The sequence below is a fragment of the Ovis canadensis genome, chromosome 22 (assembly GCF_042477335.2).
Source record: "Ovis canadensis isolate MfBH-ARS-UI-01 breed Bighorn chromosome 22, ARS-UI_OviCan_v2, whole genome shotgun sequence".
NCBI lineage: Eukaryota > Metazoa > Chordata > Mammalia > Artiodactyla > Bovidae > Ovis > Ovis canadensis.
In genome coordinates, this window is record NC_091266.1 from 30,663,589 (window position 1) to 30,685,030 (window position 21,442).

General features: G+C 44.0%; 1 protein-coding gene and 1 non-coding gene across 3 annotated transcripts in view; both read left to right on the forward strand.

The window, feature by feature from the left end:
- The first annotated feature begins 4,610 nt into the window (after positions 1 to 4,610).
- PLCE1 (phospholipase C epsilon 1) overlaps positions 4,611 to 21,442 on the forward strand; it is a 369,052-nt gene continuing 352,220 nt past the window's right edge. For both annotated transcript variants that reach the window (XM_069568060.1, XM_069568061.1), the window contains exon 1: positions 4,611 to 5,012. The gene's annotated coding sequence lies outside the window, so the exon portion shown is untranslated. The remainder of the gene's footprint in view (positions 5,013 to 21,442) is intronic.
- LOC138428002 (U6 spliceosomal RNA) lies at positions 14,014 to 14,120 on the forward strand. Its single transcript, XR_011252246.1, has one exon. It is a non-coding gene; the product is annotated as a U6 spliceosomal RNA (small nuclear RNA).

Sequence of the window (21,442 nt, forward strand, 5' to 3'; positions counted from 1 at the left end):
AAGCCATGTTAGTGGGAGAGACAGTGTTTGAGAGAAAAGAGAAGAGATCGAAAGGATACTGGAAGGGCTGGGAGAGCAGAAGCAAAGCTAGGCAGAGGAGAAAGAGTCAGAAGGGCAACTCGGACTTTAGAAAAAGTACAGTTGCTCAGGAGGGCAAGTGTGGAGCACATCTTACACACACAGCTATGGTTGATGGAGATGTTCTTTCATACACTGCTCGCAACGTCTCTGTTAGGGTTAGACAGCTAGCACAGGGTGGGAAGCTGCCCCAAGAACATGAGAATGAAGAAAAAGAAGTGCCAGCCTAAAAGAAACAAGTGGAGGGTGGATACAAGAGGGAACTAAGCAGTATCTACCGCCCTCCCTCACTTCCTATAGTCTTTACTCCAGGGTTACCTCTCAAAGAAGTCTTACCTGAGACATTCTATTTAAAATTGCAATCCTCTCCAAGCCCTGCAGCACTGTCTTTTTCCCTTGCTTTCCTTTTCTCAAGCACTCATCACCTTCTACTATACCACATGCTTTACTTTTCACATAGCTCATTGTCTATGGATGCCAGAATATAAGCACCATGAAGGCCGGGATTTTGCTGACTATTGTGTTCACTGTTTGTATCTCTGGTATACAATGCTTGACAAATAGTAGGTGCTCCATACATTTGCATATTGCAGATGCATATTGCATATCAAAACATATTGATATTTTTGCATAAAAGAATCAAAGAACAGCACAATGGTAAACAATTAGAGCCGCTGTTATCATTATTATAATTTCTGGCAGAAGGCGTGATTGAGAATGATGATTGCTAATAAAAGGATCTGGGAGAGCTGGCAGATAGTAACATGCTAAGCATTAATGCTGGAGGAGTGGCAGAGAAACCAAAGAATGAGCTTGCGGGGGGGGGGGGGGGGCTTGCACAGTTAATCAGCATCAAGATACCAGTTGGAGAATCAGCGAACAAATTAATAGCCAGTGAAAACCTGCTCCATGTCATCTACTCTCCACAGGTGACCAGTCTGATGATCTATGAACAATTCACAGCACTTGGGATCACCCAGGAGCCATGGCCATTTTCCTAGTGACTTACTTCAACTAAGTTTGTAGAAAAGATGGTTTTTTCAAAAGACTATTATTTTCCTTTGAACTCCGCAACCATAACAGAGTCGCTTCAACATTTTGGCCACTTAGAATGATATGAAACCTTAAAACCTACCTCTCAGGAAGTCTCTTGCCCCAAAGTCTATGCTTTGGGATTCCAGGACAGTTAACATTTTTTTTAAAATTGTGCTTTCATAATTTTTAGTTATGGCTCCTTGAGATGATTTGAGCTACCCCTGCCTTTTATGGATAGCAACTGAACCAGATATTACAATGAGATTCCAGAATATTTCAAGGGAAAAAAAAAATGGATGGACTTTCTGTTCAAACACCAAGACATTTGCAATATTCAAAGGAGATCACAGTTTTTAAATACCATACATATACATGAAAATTAAGTTCTGAGTTTTATTTCTTTAAGTGCTTCTCATAGATTAACTCAGTCCTCACAACCACTGTGAAGGGTAGGTCTAGTTTACAGAAGAGGAAAATGAGGCACGAAGAGGTAATAACTTGCTCAAGGGCTCACTCACACCTGGGAAGTGGGTTAAAGTTATCAACTCAAGTGGGCCCACATGGGTCTGTGCCCCTAATATTGGCCACGTTGAGAGACAGATCTCCTCTACCCTCACTGCTATCACCCCACAGAAGTAGAGCTACCTACCGCTCTAACATGCTGCTATTTCGACCAACCTCAAACTGCTTTAGTATCTCTCCCCTCACATATGAGAAAACTCCAGAAAACTTGTTTTGGGCTCTGTGTCCATTCTCTGAACACACTAGCCTATTTGCAGACAGCTGGTAAACCTGTACAGTCTAATGCATCGACTTAGAATGAGAGGAAAGGGGGATTCCTAAACTCGGGGCTGCCTTGTTCCTTCAATTCTTCCTTGGCTTCCAAAGCTGACCCAAAAGTCTGTTGGCAAATTCCTCTGCTTAGCAATTAGCTACTGTTGAACAAAGATCAATACATTTGTCAATTGTGCCTGTGCTGACTTCTCAGTTCCCAGCCTTAAGGTTTGTTTATAAATGGGTTAACTGATGGCCAGCTTGTTGAGTGTGGCAAAGGGCCAATCTTTTCTTCTGTAATATCTGCAGTAGGGGGATTGTGGCCTCCCACTGGCAGCAACAACCATGAAGTCAGAGACACCCCCCTCCACATAAAAAATTACAGGATGTGAGAGGAAGAAAGTGAGGATATGATTCCATTTCTTAAAATGATTTTACAACTTAAATTCCCTAGCCCAGCATTTACAACTTAAATCAATTTCCATCAAATGGAGACCATTATGTAACAAGTTCAAAAGAGATGTGTGCTTTCTTCTGGAATTTCAAACAAAGATGCACTACATTTAAATAGCTTCCACAGCATTATTTCTTGGGGCTTTTGTTTTTGTTGTTGTTTTTGACTATGCAAAATGGTCTTGTATACAAAGATGCATAACTCAGTTTATTGAAACTGAATTTTCCATGGAAACTGTCCAGTGCTCCCCCAATTCACAAGCACTTTATCTGACTGTCTTTCTTCCTCCAGATAATGGCTGGCAGCAACCCACAGTGTGGAGGTTATACGCTGTACTTTTGAAAAAGTCTTGAATGGAGCCATTGTTCCCCTGAGATGGTCTGTGTGTTTCACTGAACAGAGAGCAGGGTGTAAAAAAGGCACCTTGTGTGCAACTGTTGGCGAGGTTGGGGAGTGAATTAAAATCTCCAGAAAGTCTGGGCAGTGCTGTTCAGAGGAGCAATGAACCCTCTGGAAGCACTGTTAGCTCAGACATTCCAATGCGGTGAGGCAGCCTCAGGGACATGGCTCCCTCCAGTCTCATTTAGAGAGGGATGGAGGGGGCGAGCAGAGGACATTGATCTGGACCTGATCTCTTTGCAAAAAATTGGTGAAGGCCTTTCCAGGAATGGGGGGTTATTGATTATCACGCTCAGATAACTTTCCTGACTAACAGACCTAGTCTTTCCTTGGTTACTAATAGTGAAGTGACTCATTTGGAGGATTCATGTTAACTGCTTGTGCATCTATCAGTTTGCAACAATCTAATTCCTGTGCGCCTATTTTTTTTTTTTTTTTAAACAGACAAGCCTTTGAGGGCTCTGGGTTGTTAATGATGTTTGATATTACTAATTCATTAAATGCATTATAAAACCGCAATCCAAAACTGTATAGTGAATAAAAAGCCTACCTTGTGTATTGTCAATAATGCTTCCTTTTTCCTGGAGCCTCATTCACCTCCTCAGGACTGTGCAGGCACAGGGATTGGGGGCAGTGACTACTTCCTATTCCTCTAGTGCTAAAATCTGAAACTTTTCATGAACAAAAACTTTCCTCTGTCTTCTGCAGAGGTCTTTCCACAACCAGCTCTCAAGGAAGGAGGTAATGTTGATTTTCATTAAATTCCTAGTGGTGAGAAAACAGCAAAACAGTGTAAGAACCCAGGCTGACATACTTTTCTTAAAGGCAGAATTCTTCGGTGCACCCTCCTGTGCGTTCTTTGGTCCAACCCCTCCTGCGCCTGGAAGCTCAAAGGATGGGAGGCCACTTTTAACAGTGACCTGAAAGAAGGGGTCAAACGAGCAGGAGGAAAATGTGTGGGAGGAGTAGAGGTTCGGAGTGGGAGAAACACCATGTCGGGTTCCTACAGTCACGGGGAGTTAGTCTGGAAGGCAGTCGGGAGCCGATGGAGATTTCTGCACAGGGTAAGTTGCAGAAGAGGAAGGACCACACGGCTGCGGTGTGAGGGAGTACGAGGAGCGGACAGACGGGAGGGGTGGGGGCCCCGGGAACTGGGCTTGACTGAATGTAGGAGGAGGAATCATACCTATGGAACGGGTTGGTCCATTAAAATAGGTGAAGAGGGAGAGGGATTGGGCGGAGGCGGGTGGGGGGGGGGGGGTGTGATAATTCGATTTTTCTCCAGGTCTCTGGCTCTCTTGACTGTTAGTTGGGTATAAAAACCACCTCAACGGCCAGGGGTGCAGAGGCTGCAGTTTCTGGCAGCGCTGACCACCTCCTGCAAGATTTGGAGTCCATAGACCTGGATGTCACTATTTGGATGGTCACTAAACTCTGCGGCCTGGCACAGCACTGGGCACACTGTGGGGCTCAATAATAAATCGTTGTTGGATGAATGACGGAACACATTGGAGACTCGGTGCTGCCCTTACCAGAGTAACCTTGGTCAAGTAATTTAACCTTCTGGAGCCTCAGTTTCCGTGTGTGTCGAGCAGGGACGGTGCCTGGCGGAAGGTGTGACTGTAAATGCTCGCGGCCTGAGTTGGACCGAGTTTCGGCTCTCCGGCCAGAGCCGGGAGACCTCGCCGCACTCTCTCCAGCTCCCACTGTGGCCCCGACGCCGGGCGGCCCTGGGAGGCCGGGCAGGGGTCGCCGGGCCGACATCCAGGGCCAGGGTGGCGGCCGGGTCCGCCCCTCGCGCCTGCCTTCTCCGCGCGGCCGGCGGCCCGGGGGCGGGCCCGTCTCAGGCCTCTCCCCCCGGCCGCCAGGCGGCCCGCGGCGGCGCTCGCGGCCTCTCACCCGGGGCGGGCGAGTTCTGGGAAAGCCCGGCCCAGGGCGGGGGCCCCGCTGCCGCCCGCGCAGCCGTCAGGGCAGCGCGCAGAGCTCGGCGGGCGCGGAGCGAGGTAGCGGCGCCGGGCGGGGGCGCACCGCGCGGCGCGGGGCCGGACGGGCGGCGGGGGCGGCAGACCCCCGAGCGCGAGCGGCGGCGGCGCGCCCCGGCTGTGCCTCCCGGGCTGCGCCTCCCGGGCACTTGCCCGGCTCTGCGCGCTCCTGGCATCCGCTCCGCCGCTGACACACAGTAGCGGGGACACCCGACGCCGTTAGCGACAGGCACGTTCCAGAAGAACGCTGCAACTTGGGGACCCCGGCGCGCCCGGCCAGCAGAGGAAAGGTGAGGAGGAGACCCTGGAGCTCGGTTCCCGAGGCGTGGAGAAGGGGAGAGAGGGGCTTGTAATCCCTGAACCAGTCAGTAAAGCCGCCGAGGGCACCCAGCCTCACCCAGTTGTACCTGGCGTGAGAGTGTCCCTCTCCCGCCCCATTTCCAGGGGAAAACTGAGGCAGGCGACTCCCGAGGGGACGAGAGCCAGCCTCACATGGGCTGGAGGACACCCCGGTAGGGCTTCCTTCGCCCCTTCAGATGTTTGCCTTGGGTCTCCACTGCATTTTGTGTGTGCAGCACAAAGGTGAAAAATATAAACTCTTTCTGAGGCGGTCCCTAGCGACAATATTTCAAGGAAAAGTGCTCAAGAGATTGTTCCTGGAGAGATTAGCTACATCAAGTCCTAGAAAATACAATTTTGGACCTGGATCTCACTTTCACTGGCCACTAGGAGAATGGCTACGTCTTTTTTGTTCAAGTCCTCTAGTGCTGTGATAATGAATAACCTAGAAGCAAAAGTCCTCCATTGTAGCTGATGTTAAATGCACAGTGCAAATTTATGTCCCGGCACCGCCCCCCCCCCCGCCCCCCTTGCCTTATATTTAAGTCATGAGACACTTGGTACAACTGACTCAACTAATTATTCAATGTACGAGAGATCCATCATCCATCATTCAAAGATTTAGCAGCATCATTTTAAAGAGGGAGCACCCTCAGTAGATATTAAGGAGGAGTCACTTGTGGAAAAGTTTTATTTCCACATGGTTCTTAATTTGGGTTGCATCATGCAAAATTTGCCACTAGGTCATTTAGATCCCTGCAAGATTAGTGCATTTCCTTGTGTTTCTGGTAAGAACTCCTGGTAGGGATAGGGTGGGGTCCCTGTCAGAATGGGCACAGCCAAGGCCTGGGGTGCTGTAACCCGCCAGGAAGAATTTTTGAGAGCCTGTTTTGGGAGGTGGATTTAGGTGACCCGGTAGATGCACTTACAGGGCCCAGTTGGCCCTGGGGGAGAAGGGGTGGTTGACTATCTCTGGATGCTGTATCCAGCCATATCTTCACAGATGCTTTCTGAAGAATACCTGGGGTGCTGTCGTCTAAAACACCCTTTGCTCTTCCTGGGTGCCCTTTCTGCTCCATTTCATCTCTCTAAATCCTAACCAGTTTTGTTGCTGCCGGAAGACCTTCCCTCATACCCCAGTCCCAAATAGTCAACTTTCTCAGGCTCTGATGCCTGCAGCATTTTACCTTCCTGGCTTTTCTCCTCTCAGCATTCTTTGAGAAGTTTTTATGTAGATGTTTCATTTCCCTACTGAAGGACTTCACTGTGGCTTTCTTGGCACAGTGCTTGCACCTAGAAGCCTCTCTGGAAATTGTGCTATGGCTTTGGTTCTTCAATACAAGTCTCTGTTTTGGAGAAGAGGATTCAGAGAAGAGCACAGTGTTTACCATTCGAATTGTCCTCCACTTACAATCCCACAGGGGAAATTTTCCTTATAGCCAAGAGTCATGCATAATAATCATCTTTGGTCTAAGCTTGGGGACCAAGTAAGAGCTGGAGGGGACTGTCTTCCAGTCCTTCTAGTAAAATAAGCTCCTTGGATATGCGCCAATGTTGACCTGTGTCATTAAAAATTCCATGCTCCAGTGGGTTGTGGTGAAGCTAGATTCCAGTGAAGGTGGTTGGTTTTCTTTCGCTATTCGCAACCATTCTAAGTTACAGTCTTCTCTGGGCTTTTGTTGTATACTTTAAACAATTCATTTAATGTACAATTTGTTACCTGAAAATTTTTTAATGAATAATGGAAAGTTGAAAAGATTTGTGTTTGCTGTTTTTTCAAGCAGAAAGCAGGGAATGTTTCCCATGCCTGGGCGAGAGGGGATATTTGCACAGAGTGAGGCTGCTCTGCACCTGTGTGTTGGCAGTCCCTGCCATACCACACCTGGGTGGCAATCGGCCTGTATAGGATAACAGTTGCTTCAGCCTGGGCTCCTGCTTTCTTTGCCTGGTCTCACTGTGCTTGAGGGAAGAAGGGGTCTGGGGGAGCACAACAATATAGAGCTTTGAGTTTGAAGGAGTAGCATAGCAGAGAAGAGGAGAGAAAAAGCAGTAACAGCTTAGAGTGTGAACTGGTATGATCCAGGTGCTTTCCTCTAGATGCTTGGTGAAGATGTTGACACTTAGCAGGTGGAAATTTGGTTGGGGAGAACAAGGGCAGGTGACTGGTGAGCCTGGTACTCCTGGAGAAAGCTGAGGGGTACTGATGGAGGCTTAGGGATGCGTGTGGCCCAATTATGTGGGGTTTCCCATGGAGCTGGAGATGGGGAAGTGGGGGGTCGAGAAGGAAGAGGACATCAAAGATGCACTTTGTGAATGGCCAGCTACAGGGTCTAGAAAGGAAGAGAAAACCCTCTTCAGCATCATGTGCTCTTCTCTTCTCCCAGGGTGCAAGACTCGGGCTTGTTTTTTTTTTTTTTTTTTTTTTTTAAGGCAGTGCTATAATTCGTCTATATAGGTTTTCATGAGGCAGATTGGAACCCGGCCTTCTACAGCTGTGCTGTCCAGTCAGGGTAGCTACAAGTCACATAGGGCTACTTACATTTAACTTTGAGTAGGTTAAAATTAAATGAGATGAGTCACATTTCAAGCACTTAATTGTCACATGTTGCTAGTTGCTACCATCCTGGAGAATGAAGATATATAATATATCCATCATCTTAGATATCTGCCCTGGGATATTCATAATGACTATTAATCTCCAAAGTACTAATTTCCAAGTCAAATTTAGTCATAAATTAACAATTTCCTACTAAGTCTATTTAGATAAAAATAATAGTAGCAGTTGTTGTTGCTAACACTGCATTCTAAGTACTTTATATTTGTCAATTCATTTAATCCTAACAACAGCATTAGGTCCTAAATGCCAGAGACCTGTTATCCGTTACCTGCAATTCCAAAATTTAAAAAAAAAAGAAGCTCTCAAAACTGGTTTTCATGTTTGGCTACAAAATTTGGTCTGAAATGACGTGAGGTTCTTTTGGTCTTAATTTTTCTCACCTGATAAGAAGTATATATACATTTTTTATTTAGGAAATGATGGACATGTTTGCTATAGATCTCACCTACAGCATTATTTAATATATGACATGTGTACTATTTTGCCATTACCAAAGCCAAAAATCTTCTGATTTTGTATAAGGACATATAGACTTCTATTTTTATGCCCCCTTTGAAGACAGGAAAACCGAGGAACTAAAAGGTTAGGTAACATACATGAAGTCAGAGCAAGAAAGTGCCAGGGCCAGGATTCAGTCAGAGCTGGCTGGTTCCAGACTCTGTTCTGTTGACCACTGTGCTTTCCTGTATCAACCCTTAGGTTCATCACCAAAAACAAACAACTGGCTCTTTTTTGGTGTGGTGAAACCAAATAACTTGAACTTGGCTCATTAGAAAATTACAGATAGGGCTATGGCTAAATTGTTTAGCAACTGAGGTTTTGGAATGCTATGGCTAGTTAAACCACCGTAATTGGCATGCTTAGCAAGTGTTTAGCTTACCCTTTTTCACTTTAGCTAATCACAGTTGGTTTCGAGCCATTTCTCTGGAAAGGAACTGATAGGAAAAGAAGTTGCTCATTGTGGCTCTTGGGAAAACTGCTGGACCCTTGTTGACACCTGTGGGGCATGGTTCTCCTAGCAGTTGTGGAACAGAAGGTAGGGCAAGGTTTGGTCCTGGTGTATACTGACTGTTGTGCTGTGGGTGTGACCGTTCGGTGTCCAGCCGGGGTTCTGAAACTTCCTGGTAGGGCTTTGGAGGATCTGAGTCAAGCTGACTTGGTTAGAATTCTCTCCCGGAGAGGCTGTGAGGTTCTCTCTTCTTTGGGGGAGGTTAACTAGAATCACAGGGTTGGCCTGGGGTCAAGAACAGACTTTTCACTTTCCCTCTTTAGCTGGTCCCTTCGTGGCTTTTTTGTTCAAGTCTGCATTTGAAGAAACTCTTTAGTAACCCCAAGCTTTCTCCTTTGAGTGTAAGAAAATGTTCTGAAGCTCTACCATCTGTGTGGACCTTATAGCCTAGGGTCTGCAGGACCCCTGTCTCCCTGTGTCCTGGGTGCATGTATACCTCTCATGGCAGAGATTTCAATGTCCTAGTGGTCATGTTGCCTCCAGTTATAATAGCTTAAGGTGTAGGTGGGGGCGGGGGGTGCAAGGCACTCTTGGTCAAATACAAGGGCTCTAGAATCAAAATCACCTGGTTTTACATAAGCTTTGTCATCTACTAGCTGCACAGCTTTAGATGAGAAGCTAACCTTTCTGTAAGACAGTAATTTTATGGAGTTGCTCAGAGACCTAGGGCTTCCCTGATGGCTCAGCAGGAAAGAATCTGCCTGCAGTGCAGAGGACGCAGGAGACACAGGTGTGATCCCTGGGTTGGGAAGATCCTCTGGAGGAGGACATGCCCACCCACTCTAGTATTCTTGCCTGGAAAATCCCATGGACAGAGGAGCCTGGAGGGCTACAGTAGGGTCGCACAGAGTTGAATACAACTGAACTCTCACACATCACGCATTTGAGACCTCAGTAGGGTAATGTACCTTAAGCGCTTTGCATAGTGCCAGGCACATAGTCAGTGTTCAAAAACGTTAGCTACTAATGTTGTTGTCTTTTCCCTCTGGGTCTTCCTAAGTCTTGCCAGTCTGCAACTTTAGGCTTAGGAAATATTTGTCTAGTATGTTGAATAATGCCAGTGATCCCGTAAATCGTCCAAGTCTTAATCCCCATAGCCTGTACATATGTTTCTTAACACGACAAAAGGAACTTTGCCGACATTTTTAAAGATTTTGAGATTAGGGAATTATGCTAGATTACCTGAGTGGGCTCAACCTAGTCAAGAGGGTTCTTATAAGAGGGAGGCAAGAGGATCACAGAGTCCCTCATAGAAGGTCAGGCTAATGTAAGAAAGAGGTCAGGAGCCAAGGGATTTGGGCTGCCTTGAGATGCTGGGCCTCCAGAAGGAAAACAGCCCTGCCAACCCATCTGAGACTTCTGGCCTCCAGAGCTGAAGATAACAAATCTGTATTGTTTACACCACATTTGAGGCCATTTGTCACAGTAGTAATAGGAAACTAACAAGAGTGTAGAAGAGAAAAAAGAAAGTAGTCAAGAGGGAAAGGAAAGCTGTCAAAGTAAGACAGCAATAAGAGCCAGCATTTAGTTTGCTAGGGACTTGTTCTGACTACCCTGCATGTATTAATCTGTCATCCTCACTACAACCTTCTGAGATAGGTACTTTTATTATCTATAGATCATGGAAGGGGATGCTCAGGCACTGAGAAGATAGGTCACTTACCCAAGTTTACACGGCTAGTATGGGGTGGTGGTTTAGTCACTAAGTCGTGTGCGACTCTTGTGACCCCGTGGACTATAGCCCGCCAGGCTTGTCTGTTCATGGGATTTCCCAGGCAAGGTTACTGGAGTGGGTTGCCATTTCCTTCTCCAGGGGTTCTTCCCGACCCAGGCATGGAACCCAGGTCTCTTGCAGTGCAGGCAGATTCTTTACCAAGTAAGCCATCAGGGAAGCGCTAGTACGGGGTAGAGCTGGGATGAAATCCACAGTCTGGGACTCTCTTTACTTTCTTGGGGATATAATTGCTTTATAATGTTGGGTTAGTTTTCTGCTGCACAATGAAGTGAATCAACTATATATGTATTCATATATCCCCTCCTTCTTCGACCAATCTCCCACTGCCCCCATTCCCTGTCTCCCGCCCATTCCATCTATCTAGGATTCCCCAAAGCAGCATTTCTGTATCTGCTAAGGCTGACAGTGCCAGCCACTGAGTGGTATGTTACTGTAAGGAAGGAAAAAAGCAATATTTGAGTGGGGGAGAAGGGGTGTGTTATAGCCCCACCACACCGAAAAAAAAAGAAAAGAAACATGGGTATCGAAGCCCTTGGTAAGTTCTTGCCCTTTCTGTGTCTTGTAATGCGTGTGGACAGCTTGAAGCCAGCGGACCCCGACTCTGGGAGCAGTCCCTGTGCTGGCCTCCTTCTCGGCTTCCCACCTCTGTTCCTCCAGCAGCCCCGCTCGCTCACCACAGACCGCTGGCCCCGGCGCCCGGTTGGCTCGGCTTCCCACCTCTGCCTGTTTATTGGATTTGCCTTATTCCTGACTCTCCGCTCCAGCCCTGAATTCCACCTTTTCCTGGCCCCTCAAATGCTCAAACTTGAGATGGTTCGTGTCAGAGCCAGGATGGTGAGGTACCTCTGGGACTGCTGGGGGGTGCGTGGTGGTGATTTCTCCTTTTCCTTTGGGTTAGTTGCCTGTTGTTGACTTTCTAGCTGTGCTTCTTTTGCCTCTCAAGCTCATAATTCAGAGTGATACTGGTTTTCCAATTGTGTCACAGGAGGGTTGGAGCCTCTGCCAGTTGAAGGGGATGGTGGAAGAGGAAGATCTCAACCCTTCATCCCATGTTGCCCACAGCCCCACTGTTACTCATTTTATTTATATAGCGAGGCCCTGCCTCAGATTTGGCAGGTGAGCGCACCTCTGTGCTAGAGAGACAGGAGTTTGAGAAGACCTAAACCCCGCGTTAAGGCACTCTAGGTGTGACCTTAGCCCAGAGACTTGGATGTGCAGGAAATAGAACTCTGCTGTGTTTTGTCTAATAGTCTTTTACAAGATGAGGATCTGGAGCTAGGTTGCTTAGACTTGTTTACCTGGCTCCACTATTTATGTGCAATCTGTGTGATCTTGTGCAAAATACTTGTTCTACTGGGGCTTAAACTTCCTCATTCACTAAATGGGAGGGATGACAGATAGTGGCCTCTGGGCCTCGCTGGTGGCCCAGGAGGCAGGAGCCACCAGGTTCGATCCCTGGGTTGGGAGGATCCCCTGGAGAAGGAAATGGCAACTCATTCCAGTATTCTTGCCTGGGAAATCCTATGGGCAGAGGAACCTGGAGGGCCACAGTTCATGAACAAAATAGTAACACCTAGTAAATGAGACTGTTCATGTAAAGGGCTTAGAACAGTGTCTGATAGACAATAAGAATTCAACAAATATTGGCTCTTAGGCCCATTTTCACTCTGATGGAGTCTCCATGGTGCTCTCCCTGGTGCGGCTGGGGATCTTACTTCCATTACTCCTCTCTTTCCTAGTTGCCACTGTTCACTGTCCCTGACCACAGATGACTTCAGGTGCACGAGGCTGCTTCTCATGGGGGCACAGCTGCCCCTCCCTGAGGTTTCTGAGGTCTTCCTGCCTCTGCCAGGAAGAGGGTCCCTTCAGCTCTGAGAAACTGCGGGATGTCTGTTCTTTTCTCTCCTGCCTGCCAGCTGTAGGGGTTGAGATGAGAGGGACAGGGTGGAGCTCCAGTCTTCTCCCTGTTTTTTCTCCATGACATTGGGTCTATAAGGCAGACTTCATACTCTTGCATCCTTTCCCCTTTCCCCTTAAGGCATAAAATAAAATAATCACAAACAGGGCGGCTAGGCCTGACAGGGTTGTTGGTTAAACTGTTATCTACATAGTGGTGGTATTGCTGCTGGCTCCGTGGAGTGATCTGCTGTGGGGCAACCCCACAGAAATATGCTCTGTGTCAGAAAACACTGGAACGTCTCCTTCGGGAGGGCTGGTTACATTTGCACACGAGTTCAGAGCTATAACAAAATGCAGTTAGCATTTATGAATTTTATTGCTTTGTAGGAACCACTACATTTTGATACCAAAACAGTAAGGGTGCTCCATTCAGAATTAAGGAAGAGGCAGAAGCAAGGAGAGACTCTATTTTGATGACTTCATTTTAGGTTTAAACTATATAATATCACTGACTATGGAAAATCCAGAGAATGGAAAAAAAAATCATTGGGAAAAACACATGTGACCAAGTGCATACTAGACACATCTGGGATTAAAATATCATATAACACAGTTTAATTTGGATATCACTGGAGTTAGTTCAAGTTGCTGTCATTTCTAAAGAAAGCTTCAATTCATTTGTTATTATTAACAACATGAACTCAGATTTCATCGATGAACATATTTTTGCCCATGATCCGCTTGCCTGGAGGAACTGAAGCACTCTCTAATAGTCTGGTTTGCCCATCTCAGGGAGGTGGATAAAATTCACAGAAGTTAAATGCTTTTGGCTTGAGATTGTATTCCTTTTTCTCTGCAAAGGCAGAATGAATTTGGATGACAGAGTTGAGCGTGAGCCTAACTGGGTCTGCAGTTTTGCTAACTGCTGGGGTCTGAGTAAATTCAGATTCACTTCTCTGCCGCTCAGCAGGCTAATTAGTCCCTAACTTAACTTGGTTTACTGTGCCAGAGGTTATTCTTTCATCGTGCCTCCGGCAGGGTCCTAAAATTCACAGTGGGACGGATTGCAGTTGTGGAAGAAATCTGCTCAGTTATTATTTGAATCTCAGAGAGGATGGCAAGAGCTTCTTGAGTTATGCATAGAAACTATGTAAATTTGTAAAAAGAACTCCAAAAAGTGACTTTCCTGCGGCATCAGTGTAACAGCAGTTGACAGCCTTGCAGGCTCTCCCAGGGTACCTCTTCGATCTAGGATTTTGACTAAGTACCCTTTGCTGACTGAGAACTTCTCCAATGCCAAGTCATGGGATGGCTGACAACAGGTGAAGTGTGTTCCTGACTCAGACAGGCAAGCCCAGATCAAATTAGTTACAGAGGGTCAGAGAGCATGCTTACTTCTAGCCATGCGGTCTATCTCTGATGAATTGTCACTAAGCAGTCAGGAAGATCTCAAGTATGTCACTTGTTTAGATTATTAGTTTAAAAAAATAAAGAATTTTTAGACAAACACTGTATGTTTTCACTTATATGTGACATCTAAAAATCAAAACAAACCAACAAATACAAGAAAACAGAAACAGACTCACAGATACAGAGAACAAACTGTGGCTACCACAGGGGAGGGGAGCACAGGCTAGGGCAAATAGATGGAGGGAGTTAAGAGGTACAAACTAGCAGTTATAAAATAAGTCAGTGCTAGCTTCGGTAGCACATATACTAAAATTGGAATGATACAGAGAAGATCAACATGTTTCCTGCACAAGGATGACACGCAAATTCATGAAGCAGTCCATACTTTTTAAAAAAAGTACTAAAAAGTCACAGGTATGTAATGTATGGCACAGGGAATATAGTTATTTGATCATAAATTTGTATGATATGTAATCTCTAAGAATATTGAGTCATTATGTTGTACATCTGAAACTAACATTGTAAGTCAACTATACTTAAATAAAAAATTAATTAAAAAGAATTTTTAATCCAAAGCCATTTTAACAACTAAAATTCTATCTTTTAATTATTAATACAGATGTTATGCATCTATTTATGATTTGTTACTTTTTTATTATATGCTGTGTTTTGCAACAGGGAAAATTGAGAAATCCAAGTGTTCCCCTCTCACTTTTAAGAGTTGGAGAAACGTCTTCTCAGAGACAAAGATTTGACAAAGTCACCTGGGTGGGGAGCAGTAGAACTGGAACTTTTATTTCAAGCAAAATTAAGACCATAGTAGAGATACCTAATTGGAGAAGGAAATGGCAACCCACTCCAGTATTCTTGCCTGGAGAATCCCATGGATAGAGGAGCCTGGCAGGCAACAGTCCTTGGGGTTGCAAAGAGACGGACATGACTGAAGCAACTTAGCAGGCAGCATAGATACCTAATACACAATTTTCCATCCTGCCTCTTTGCCTAACATTCTATCATTAAGACGTTTCCACTCCATTAAATGTTTTAAAATCTTGATTACTGTCATCTGTCATGTTGTCCCACGGAGGGTTTACTGATTCCCCTCTTTTTGGGCATTCAGTTGTTGATCCCCCAATTTTTTCTATTTAAGTAACTCTTCATTGCCTAGGTCTCTAATTCTTTAGCACAGAGTCCTAGAAGTGAAATTACTAGGTCAAAGTAAAGAACTTTTTTAAAGGCTCCAGATACATACTGGCAAAATGCTTTCTAAAAAGGTTGCAACAGTTTGCGCTTCAAATAATGATGTGCTAGAGTAGTCTTTCCTGTGGGATGTCAATGAGAGATACCAGACTTGGTACTTCATCGTTTGAATGTGCATTTCTTTGATTACTAGAGATAAAAAACGTTGATATTTCATCACTGTTCTTTCTCTTGGTTAATTATTTAATCACATACTTTGTCCATTTATTTGAGACGTCTTAGTGAATTAAGACTGTAATGTATCGTCATTTGATGCTGTTTTTCTCAACTAGCATTTTTTCCTGATTATAATACAATGCAAGTTAATTTTGGCTAATTTGGGAAACAGAGAAAGGCACAGCAAAGAAGTCCAAAATCACCTGCATTCCTACCGTTTAGTGCTCTTACTAACATTTGGTTCATGGCTTTCTGGGTTTATTTTCTTTTTTCCCAAATTGAGATCATGTTTTCACATTTTATAACTTTTCACCTAACTTTATAAATCATAATTAAGCAAATTATGTTTATCCTACTATGGGATACTCTGTATATATATTAATGAAGTATCATATTTTTGAAATGTTTATCATGTGTCTTAATGTGCAGAAAATTTTCCATATGGCCAGATAGGTCTCTGTTCTCCTTGGAGATTACTTCCATGGCTTTTCAATTTGTACTCTTTACTCCCTTCTGTGATTAACTGTTGTTTTTTTTTTTTTTTCCTTAGGTCTTTAGGTTTTTACTTACGTTTAGCTTTTCATTTGAAATTATTATTTTTTTGTTCATATTATGAGTTGAAGACCTATCTGTTTTCTAAATACTTTATTTTCCTTCATAATATATTTATTTCCTCATATATATATTTATATTTCATATATAATTTCCTTAAATAATATACCTATTGGATTATCCTAGATTATTCCTAATCTTTTCTTGTATATTCTAAATTATTTAATGAGTACCACACTGTTTTGGTTATTTAATATTTTAGCCTTATAGCAATTACACACTGAATTCTCATTATAATTATTAAAATTTTTCTTATTTTCCTTGCTTATTCTTTTAAATTAAGTTTTGAAACACTTTGTCAAAATGTTAAATATCTGTTCATATTCTGATTAGGATTATAATAAACCTATATATTGGGCTTCCTAGGTGGTGCTGGTAGTAAAGAACCCACCTGTCAATGCAGGAGGCATAAGAGATATGGGTTCAATCCCTGGATCGGAAAGATCCCCTGGAGGAGGGCATGGCAACCCACTCCAGTATTCTTGCCTGGAGAATCCCATAGACAGAGGAGCCTGATGGGCTATGGTCCATAGAGTCACAAAGAGTCGGACACGACTTAGCATTCAGGCAAACTTATATATTAATTTAGGAAGAATTAATAGGTTTATATATTTAGTCTTTCCATACTGGTATGTTTCTTAATTTACTCAGATGTTTTTATATCTCTTACTGAAGTTTGTAGTAACCATCATGTAAATCATATGTGTATGCGTGCGTGCTCAGTCCTGTCCAACTCTTGCAACCCAGTGGACTGTAGCCCATCAGGCTCCTCTACCCATTGAATTTTCTAGTCAAGAATTTTGGGGTGAGTTGCCATTTCCTACTCCAGTGAATCATATATTTCTTATTTTTAAAAAAGTTTTATATTTTTATTTAATCAGCTTAATTTTTTAGCTGATTTTCCTGAACTTTCTAGGTAGAGAATTGTGTTGTCTACAAATAATAATTGTTTCTTTTGAATCAGAAATTTGAACATAAATAACTAAAAGGGAGGATGGTAGACCTTTTAATTTTATTCCTGATTTTAATAGAAATGCTTTTCATGTTCACTAGTAATTATGATGTTGCTTTTGGTTAAAAATAGTTTGAGGAAGGAGTTTTATATTCATAGTTTTTTTTTTTTTTTAATGAAAGGGAGTTGAATTTATCAAAAGCCAAAAGGTCATCTTTGAGATGATTGTGTGCTTTTTTTTCGTATTTGACCTACTGGTATGTTATATTCACAAGTTTCCATCATTAAACCATGTTTTCGGTCTTGCGGTGGCAGTTAAGTGTCACTGTGTTAATGAATTCTATCTGTAAAGTAGAGATTCATCTAGGATCTATTTAGATTTTTCTTTGTTGGGTTTTTCTTGTTAGATTTATTTTAGCTGTGGTTGTCGAAGACTGCCTTTAAAATTAGCATGCTGCCCCTGAGTGTGCATAGACTGAATTCCTGGAAGCCTCCTGTGCTGCCCTGAGAGAGTGACAGGGGCAGCTTCAAACATGGTGAGGGAGCTGGAGGCCCTGTTGCTGGGGGAGAGAGTGAGAGGGCAGTGAAGTGTCGGCAGTGGCTTGGTTCACTGGGGCTTTCCTGTGAAGTGAAAATGCAGTGTCTTTTTTTTTTTTTTTAAAGCTGGGACACTCTTGTTTCTTTGCACTCATCACAGAATAGGCAGAATTGAAACTACCACTAGAGGGTTAGGCACTGTTCATAATGATTCCAGACATCGAATGGGCACCTCAGTCTCCCTTTCTAAACTGATATGGGATTTTAAGTAGCAAAGCAGCAAAGCTGAAAGACAGGCTTAGAGTCTAGTAGGAGTCAAACTCAATGTCAAGTCTTCATTTAGGTGAAAAGTTAAAAAATAAAATGTTCCTAAGACACAGAGAAGAGAAGAGAGAAAGTGGTTACAAAACAAAAATATTAAATGGTGAGTACTGTAAATGTGCATTTGACACCTTTAGGACTGAGTGATTTAGCTGACTGACCCAGTGATTTAGCTACTGCGTGCATATCTTTGTGGAGAAGTTGAGGAGAATCTGAGCCTAAAATGTAAGAAGGTGGTTGGTTGTTTCTTCAACTCAGTCCTCTTCACACTCTTCCTACTTCTGTATCGCCCCTCATTCTCTGTCTCCTTGTTTTTCTACAGTTTTGTTTTTTCCCAATCTTGTTGTCTCACCCACTCAACATTGTCTCATCCATTCGGCAGTCCTTCCGAGTCACTCCCATGTGTCAAGCACTATGCTGGCTGATGGGGGAGGCTGGTGAGCAAGACCCCCATGGCTACTGCCCACCTGAGCTTATCTGAGCCAGGTGATGATGAGGGTGAGAATCTGATACTCTCTTAATTTATGAAATAAGATGTTACTAACTCTCCCCCTTAGGATTTCAGACATTTGCTTATTTATAGTAGAGAAGGCAATGGCACCCCACTCCAGTACTCTTGCCTGGAAAATTCCATGGATGGAGGAGCCTGGTAGGCTGCAGTCCATGGGGTAGCTGAGAGTTGGACACAACTCAGTGACTTCACTTTCGCTTTTCACTTTCACGCATTGGAGAAGGAAATGGCAACCCACTCCAGTGTTCTTGCCTGGAGAACCTCAGGGACGGCAGAGCCTGTTGGGCTACCGTCTGTGGGGTCGCACAGAGTCGGACACGACTGAAGCGACTTAGCAGCAGTAGCTTATTTACAGAAGGATATTATGAAATATCATGAATGGGGAATCATTTCTATATTGTAAAAGTAGACAGTTTGTTGTTGTTGTTCAGTTGCTCAGTCGTGTCTGACTCTTTGCGATCCCATGGACTGCAGCATGCCAGGCTTCCCTGTCCTTCACCATCTCCCAGAGCTTGCTCAGAGTCACGTCCATCGAGTCAGTGATTCCATCTAATCATCTCATCTTCTATTGTCCCCTTCTCCTGCCTTTAATCTTGCCCAGTATCGGGGTCTTTTCCAGTGAGTCAGCTCTTCGCATCAGGTGGCCAAAGTATTGGAGCTTTGGCTTCAACATCAGTCCTTCCAAGGAATATCCATGATTGATTTCTTTTAGGGTTGACTGGTTTGATCTCCTTGCAGTCCAGGGGACTCAAGAGTCTTCTCCAGCATCACATTTCCAAAGCATCAATTCTTTGGCGCTCTGCCTTCTTTATGGTCCAACTCTCACATCCATACATCACTACTGGAAAGACCGTATGTATGGCTAGATGGGTTTTTGTTGGTAGAGTAATGTCTCTGCTTTTTAGTACACTGTCTAGGTTTTTGTCACAGCTTTTTAAAAGCATCTTTTAATTTTGGACAATATTTTGTTTTAAGGGGCTTGATTAAACTCTGTGACTTGACTTATGGGAAGGAGGCTTCTGTTGCTGCTCCTTGATGTTTTCCCAAGCAAAACATCTTCATCCCTGTTTCTTCCCTTCTGAAGAAATTTCTTTTCAACTGGAAGAGTTCTGGAAGCAAGGGCTGCTAGGACTGAAGAAGGACATTCTAAGGTATAAACTAGAAGGACCAAGGAGAGGCAGGGTGTGCTCACCTTGACCAGCTCTGTTCAGTGCAGAGGCTCAGGTGGAAGCTTGGGAGAGTGCCCAGCATGTGGTTGCTGCTATATTGAGAAAGCCATTCAGGTTCATCTGGAGAAACTAGTTCACATAAATGCTCTGCTATTGCTTCATTATGCTTTTTAAATTGGTTCTGCAAAGAGTGTATTGACTGCATTCCTAATGTTATACCCAGGATTAGCCATCAAAGATCTTTCAGTCCAGTCAGGGAGAGAGGGCACGAATACCTGAAATTTTCTATATCCTTACCAAGAAATGGCTGAGTCCCTGGCCAGCTGTTAAATGGCTTGAGTCCAGGAGAGGGAGCTCTGGGCTGGAATTTTCTGGAACAGAGAGAGGGCTTGAAGGAAGCTGGGTTTGGCTTGGTGAAAAGGATGGGAAGGTGTTTCTGCTTGGGAAGAGATAAAGCCATCCTTAGAAGTCCGGTTCGCAGGAGTGTGCTAGTTGGCCAGGTGAGCAACGTCTCCTCTGAGGCCTTCCTTTTCCTTGTTTGCCTTACATACATGTTGTGGATCCTTCGAATATACCCACCTGCATGAGTTTCATCAATGATTCCAGATCTTTCTGTGATCCATGCCCCACTTCTAAGCTCCAGACCTGCAAATCCAGCTGCCTGTGAGACATCTCCCCAAAACCCGTGTCTCAAATTGAACTCAGTCTTTTCCCAAACCTATTTCTCCCACAGTCCCTATCACAGTGGATAGAATCTTTATAGATTCAGTTAACAAGGCTGGAAACTTCAGCTCTCCAAGCACAACCCCCACCCATCCCTACCTCCTGAGCTTCTGTCTCCCAGTATTCACCACACTCTGCTACTTTCCATTTCCATATCTATCTTTCCCAATAAATCATGTGCTCCATGAAGGCAGGGTCTTTCCGGGTGGTACTAGTGGTAAAGAACCCTCATGCCAGTGCAGGAGACGTAAGAGATGCGTGTTTGATCCCTGGGTGGGGAAGATCCCCTGGAGGAGGACAACCCACTCCAGTATTCTTGCCTGGAGAATCCTATGGACAGAGGAGTCTGGTGGGCTACAGTCCATGGGGCCACAGAGAATCAGACAGGATTGAAGGGACTGAACGTTTCTGAAGCCAGGGGCAGGGTTCACTTCTGTGATCTCTAGCTCCAGCACAGTATTCAGCCTGTGACAAAAGTGCTCCATAAATACATGTAGACTGATGGTATGAATTGAACTTCCTGTCCATTCTACCTCCTAAGTATTTCTCTAGTCAGGCAGACCCTACTTTCAAATCTAGCTTTGCTGTTTACAAGCTGGGTAACTTTAATAGATCTTTTTTTTTTTTAATTGAGTTAGTTTTTAATTTACAGATTAAGCTATTTTTAATCTCACTATGCATCAGCTTCTGAATCAGTAAAATGGACTTAAGTGTGGTGCCTACCTCATAGGTTTGACATGGATTAAAGGAAATAAAGCATATAAACTATTATATGCATAATAAATAAATTATGCATAAATAAAGCATATAACACATTATACCATGTGTTTGACACATGGTATAGTCTTTACTGTTACAAGGGTAGGTTTGAAGCTAGAATATGAAAATCCCTTAAAGTAGGTTAAGAGGTGTATGCTGTATCTATTAGAAGGGGAGGATCCATGGAAAGTTCTAACTGTGTGGCAGAAAAACGATTATCTGTGCAATCAACCCAAATTTGTGTAAAAATCAAAACTCTATCACTTAATGCTGCTGCTGCTGCTAAGTCGCTTCAGTCGTAAGCTTTTCACAAAAGTACCTAGCCATTCTCAACCTCAGTTTTAAACCTGTAAAATTAAGATAACAATACTCAGTACCAGGATTTGTTGTAAGGTTTAAATGAGATGGTATATGAAAGGTGTCTGAGCCTATTTTTTTTTAAGTTGCTGTGTTTCCTCTAGTGATAAGTTCTGGGTTCCCTTGGAGAGATATCTGTAGTCCAGAGGCTTTTCTTTGGCTCAACTTCGTTTAACATTTTTGTCAGAGTTGGATGAAGGCAAAAAACCTTATTTCCAAATTTGCAGATGACTCAAAGTTGGCAAAATAGCTAATACAATAGGTGATGGAACAGAGGCTAAAAATGACCTCAACAGTCTGGAATGTTAGGCCTTCACCAAATGGGAAGTTGGGCATTTAGCAGATGGATCAAAG